We start from the raw sequence: 6,387 nt of genomic DNA, 5'->3' as shown, positions 1-6,387 counted from the left end.
CAACACTTTTTAATACAATTTTACATTCGGCATGCTCTGGACCTAAGCAACTAATACTAAACTTTTTTTCATTATCCTGTAGAAAAAAGCATTTTTAACCATCAGCTTATGAACATGCTATTTTGTGTTTTGGTTTTAAACTGTGAAATTAAATTTCGTTTATACAAGCACATAAAGTAACGCGTATTTTGGGTTCCCCAATTTGTTAAATATTTTGTGGGGATGGATCGCTACCTTGGTAACACTGATAGTAACCTCCAAAATCGTTTTTAATTTCGAAGATAAAAATTTCCAATTTTGCATACACTTAGCCAAGTAGCACAGTTTCGTAAGAAAAACGTTTTATAGACATGTTGAAGGTCTAAATATGGGAGTAGTGTTTGGTATACTAAACATAGACTGTTTTATTTTGGAATATAATATTCCATTCAAATAGGCCTCGTCTATAAGACGTATTCTATATACCTAACTTCATTCTAGTGTAGGATAGACGTCTATGTATCATGACAATCTTTTTAATTTGCGGCTAAAGTCGAGAATCCACTGACTTTTGCGAACATTCGCAAACGTTTTGTGCCTTCGGTAGGTTCCCGTCTTAATATACTTGATAATTATAGTATACAGGGTCCGGCAACACTTGTGTCCACCCCCAAAATCGTCTTTAATTTGAAAGTTACAATTGCATACGCCTGTAGTTGACAAAGCTCTAGAAACTGACGCAAAAATTTGTTTTTTATCCCGGTTTGGTTGGCGTCGCGAAGCCTAAGAAGTATAATTTTTAGCGATTTTTGCGTTCTTGCGGAAATATTCGCGATTTTATTTTTTTTTCAACATAACTGTGATACAAATATCTGAGTTTTTATTTTAAATCTAATGCAAATTGTGTTTAAAATTTGCGAAAAAAACGCTGCTTTATATATCAAGTTAGTTTTCAAAATTATGACGGCGCAGTGGCAAACTACGTTTACACCAAAATTTCACAAGTCACTTTATTCACTTTTATAAAGGTTAATTTTGATGAACACGGGCATGTTGCACTTTATGGACACCAGAAATCGTTAATTAACATCGACAAAGCGAGAATTTCACCAAGTAAGACTTTTGTTACAATCTAAAGCGAGCCAAAGGATAGATGTCATTTGTGACACAAGATGTTGACAGATGGGTGTAAACGTAGTTCCCAATTTTGACGTAATGAAATTGGAAACTAACTTGATAAAACCGCATTTTTTTCTCAAATTTTGAAGACAATTTGCATTGAATCTAAAATAACAGTTGAGATATTTTTAACGCATTTATATTGAAAAAAAATTAAATTAGGGGTTGATATCACAAACCCTTACAATTAACTAAAAATTACATTTTTAAGGCGTCGCGACGCCAAAACTATTAGTGATAAAAAACAAATTTTTGCGTCAGCTTCTAGAGCTTTGTCAACTGTTGAGCGAATGCAAATTTTCAAAATTTTATCTTTAAAATTAAAGACGATTTTGGGGGTGGACACAAGTGTTGCCGGACCCTGTATATTATTTTGGCGTGTACTGATATTTTGTTATTGACTTTACATTAACTAAACGGTATAAGAATCAACTCTAAAAATATAAATTATTATACAAACGCATTATAACATGTTTGAAAAAATAAAAATTGAGGAAGTCGATTTAATGTTTGTCCACAAAAAATTTTAAGGAACAAATTTGAATTTTACAGTTGTGCGCGCGGTCGTGTATAACACGCCATTGGTGAACAAATAGACAGCCGCGCAAGGCACACGAGAACTCTGCGCCGGCCGTTACCCGCCATTAACGTGTGCGTTGCATGCTGTCTTTGCTGTGTTGTGTGGTGCAGTTATCACCCTAAAAAGGTAAGACTTTTTATTAATAATTCATTATATTTAGACATAAAATGTTCTGGAGGTTTTGCTGATTCTTTTAATGTACAATTTAAGGCATGCCAGTCTTTAATTTAGTTCAAAATTACACTTTTAACAATACTGGCGTAGGTATCCAAAGCATGCATGTTGGCTTTGTTTTATGGTATACGTGGTACGGCTTGTTCTGTAGATTACCAATGGAGTCTAGTCAGCTTTCGAACAACCTTACTAAAGAATAAATCAAACTCTGATTATTTTTTTATTTATTTATTTTATTTCTACTGTAATTATTATTTATTATCTATCACAATAAATTTTAACTTCCACAAGACAGAAATGTAAAAGATAAAGAAGCCATAAAGCATCAGTGTTTTGAGATTAAAAAATGATAAGACAACAATGACAAAATAATTTTCGATTTTCGAGTTTTAAACCGCGTTTTAACCGAAAGCATTGTAAAAACGTGGTTAAAATTATTATTATAAACATAATTTTCAGTGACCAAAGGATTTTCCAACTTTTCCCACCTTGAATACGAGAAGGTATTGAGAAAGCGATGATCTGGGCCTCTGAGGAAACAATCCAACTACTGTTGTACACAGATCCAATGAAAAAAAAAGAATTTTTTAAAACTGATGTACATTTTACATATCTGGTAAGATCTGTCTGTTTGTGTAATAAGTGTAAAATGTATTTAAATAAACATGTTCTAGGTGAATCGCCTTTCAGTTGTTGGAGGGACGACTGTCCGAAACGTGGTACAAAATATTACGAGATTCATCTTATCCAATAGAATGGTGTCAAAAATAAACTGGGCGGAGCTCAACAAGTTACCATTTATGAAAACAAAAAAAAAACAAAAATTTGTATATTTTATGTAGAAAATAAACGTCTTTAATAAACGTGTATTATATCCCGAAAATAAACGCGTTAGAAGGCGTTAATTATATACCAAAAGTAGACGTGTTTGAAAGACGTTGTGGATATACGTCATCTAGACGACTATCAGACTGTCACCTCGACGTATTTTTGAAGTCTAGGCTATTCCATACACAGACTTAATTCAATACGTGATTAAAACGTTTTTTTATACCATTTGTGTTACTTGGATAATGGTTGATTAAGGTTTAGAATATTTCGCAAAAATTTGTTTTTACCATCGTTTGATTGGCATCGGAACGTTTGATTTTTGAGTTTTTGTGAAAACTCTGTCGAATTCAAGTTCTTTTTAACATGACTGTAATAAAAATATTTCAATTTTTTTAATCTTACGCAAGATGTGTTCAAAGGCCAAAATAAAATTTTAAAATATCTTCAGTGAAATGTACCATTATTCGCCGTTTTAGGAGCGAATGTAGCACATTCGCTCCGGTTTCAGAAAAACAGCACTTTTTTTCTCATTTTAAACACAATTTGCATAAAATCTAAAATAATAACTGCCATATTTTTAATACATTCCACAAACTCTATTAAACCGCTAAAAATTACATTTTTAAGGCGTCACGACGCAAAAACTACCAGTGGTAAAAACAAAATTTTGAGCTATTTCAACTTTTTTAAAATTTAAAATTAAAGACAATTTTGAGGATAATCACAAGTGTTGCTGCACCCTGTTAACAAATTTGAACTCGTCAAGTTTGAGCATCATACATCGCAAAAGAGCTTAAGTGATATGCCATAATTTTGTGCTAATTCTGTGCTGATTGATGGTGCCATTTCTAAATTCTGTGCTCTTTCCGTTTTTGAGATGTTTTCAAAAATGTACAAAAAATTGTAGGCAAATTTGTTTATTAGAATAATTCAAAAACGAAAAGAGCACAGAATTTAGAAATTGCACCTTCAATCAGCACAGAATTAGCACAAAATTATGGTTTATTACTTAAGCTCCATCGTGATGCATGATGCTCAAACTTGACGCTTCTTCAAAGAAAATTCGTTAAAATCTGTATTTTGGGTTGCCTACAATTTTTTGTACATTTTTTAAAATATCTCAAAAACGGAAAGAGCACAGAATTTAGAAATAGCACCATCAATCAGCACAGAATTAGCTCAAAATTATGGCATATCACTTAAGCTCTTTTGCGATGTATGATGCTCAAACTTGACGATTGTTCAAATTTGTTTATTAGAATATCTCAAAAACGAAAAGAGCACAAAATTTAGAAATTGCACCATTAGTTAGCACAGAATTAGCACAAAATTATCGCATATTATTTAAGCTGTTTCGTGATGCATGATGCTTCTTGAAAGAAAAATTGTTAAAATCTGTATTTCGGGTTGCCTACTATTTTTTGTACGTTTTTTGGAATAACTCAAAAACCAAAAGAGCACAGAATTTAAAACTTGCAGCACAAATTAGCACAGAATTAACACAAAAATATAAGACCAATTTGATCAATTTTTGTGAGTCATGATGCTAGGCGTCAAATTTAAGCATCATTTTTGTTTTGGTAATAACTCAAAAACCAAAAGAGCACAAAATTTAAAAATTACAGCACAAATTAGCACAGAATTAGCACAAAATTATAAGATTAGTTTGATTCATTTTGATGACATATGATGCTAGGCGTCAAGTTTGAGCATCATTTTTGTTTCTTGAATAACTCGAAAACGAAAAGAGCACAGAATTTAAAAATTGCAGCACAAATTGGCACAGAATTAGCACAAAATTATGGCATATGTTTGAATTTATTTTGCGATGTGTGATGCTCAAACTTGACGGACCTTCTAGGAAATCGATGGATTAGTATTAGGAAATCAGGGAAATCGTTGGGAAATCAAAAAAAATCATGAAAGGTTAAACAAAATCATTGGAAAATTAAGGGGAACCATGGTCAATCAATAGAAAATTTGGGAGCCCATTGTTTGAGAACGACCTGCTTGTTTAAGTTTATTCATTTATAAATTGGTATTCACCAGATGTTTAATGGTTTTCAAAAATGACATACACCTGAGTTCAACTGATTTCCTCGCTGATTGTCTTGTGATTTTGTCAAACTTTTCCTAATTTCCTTGTGATTTCGTCTAACTTCAGCAGATTTTATATTGATGTCGTCTAACTCCAGCTTTTCAAGTAATATTCTCTGATTTTCTATTGATTGCCCCAGATATCTTAATAGTTTTCTCTATTATATTGATTTCTTATTAATGACATAACTTGTCAGAGGTTAATACTTCTCGTTTTATTTCCTCGATAATTTCCCAAGATTTTCTTTTGATTTTGTCTAACTTTCCTTGATTTCTTTGTAATTTTGTCTGATTTTTCCTAACTTCCTATTGATTGCTTCTGATGTTCTAATGATTTTCCAGTGATTTCGTCTAACTTTCTTTGATTTTTTTTATTTCGTCGAAGTTTACTTAATTTCGTAACAATTTCCCTAATTTCCTAACGAATTCCTCTGATTTCTTGGGAAGATTAATCCCAGAAGTTAATATTTTTTTCCTTGTGTTTTCGTCTAACTTTCTCGGATTTTTTTGTATAGTTTTGTCCAAACTTCCCAGATTTTCTTGTGATTTCGTCTGAATTTCTCTGATTTCCTAGTAATACCCTCTGATTTCCTATTGGTTGCCCCTTATGTTTTTAAGATTTCAACTAATTTTCTAGTGATTTCCTATTGATTTCCTTGATTTCCTCGTAATTTTTTAAGACTAATACACCGATTTTTCGTGCTTAAGTGCTTAACCTCTCGGGTATTAATAAGCAGATCCACTGTTTGCAAAAAAGGTTTATTTGCGTTCTTTTTTGAACTCATGCAATCACACAATAATAGATTCTCAGTTTATGAAGAAAGACTGCGGTTGATAATTTTTGTGAGTTTTTTGACTACAGCTCAATTCATGGAATTCCAGAGTTACCTTCCAAAACATTCTTTTTTTACTCAAATAGGAACCTACAAAACTCATTTAGCATACCCAATGCAAATACTTATATGATATCCCAAACATGCATGAAAAATCGTATTTACGATTTACGACTTACGTCTTGAGGGTAGATTTACGACTGTACCCTCATTACCACAGATTACACCATTTGGGGACTCAACCATCTGACCATAGCACAGACATAGCACAGGATGCGCAAATTACGGCCACCCCTCCTTAACTTGAGAGATAAAAAATTGTAATATTGCATACGCTTAATGGTTGATCAAGTTCCACAACCTAACGCAAAAATTTGTTTTCACCACGGTTCGATTGGCGTCGCGACGCCTATGAAGTGTAATTTTTACCGATTTTTGAGTTTTTGCGGATTTCAATTTTTTTTTTGAAAATAAATGTGACAAAAATATCTGTTTTTATTTAAAATTTAATGCAAATTGTGTTTACAATCAGAGAAAAAAACGGTGGTTTATCAAGTTACTTTTTAAAATAATGACGAGCAGTGAGTGTGAGAAACTAGGTTTACACCAAATTTTCACAAGTCACTTGATTCATTTGTATGAAGGTCAATTTTGACGCGAACGTATTGCTAGACGAAGTGATAAGTGACAAAAAAAATACAAATTTCAAATGCA

The 6,387-nt window shown here is 32.3% G+C and overlaps 1 long non-coding RNA gene across 1 annotated transcript; it reads left to right on the top strand.

Annotated features, from left to right (window-relative positions):
- The first annotated feature begins 1,792 nt into the window (after positions 1 to 1,792).
- On the top strand, positions 1,793 to 2,689 carry LOC148176367 (uncharacterized). Its single transcript, XR_015770067.1, has 3 exons — positions 1,793 to 1,864; positions 2,372 to 2,528; positions 2,587 to 2,689. It is a non-coding gene; the product is annotated as an uncharacterized LOC148176367 (long non-coding RNA).
- The last annotated feature ends 3,698 nt before the right edge of the window (positions 2,690 to 6,387 follow it).

The sequence above is a fragment of the Gnatocerus cornutus genome, chromosome 4 (assembly GCF_029298725.1).
Source record: "Gnatocerus cornutus isolate USDA-ARS CGAHR chromosome 4, icGnaCorn1.1, whole genome shotgun sequence".
In the NCBI taxonomy this organism is placed as follows: Eukaryota; Metazoa; Arthropoda; class Insecta; order Coleoptera; family Tenebrionidae; genus Gnatocerus; species Gnatocerus cornutus.
The sequence above is the reverse complement of the archived record's forward strand: the minus strand, read 5'-3'. Positions and strand labels throughout refer to the sequence as shown.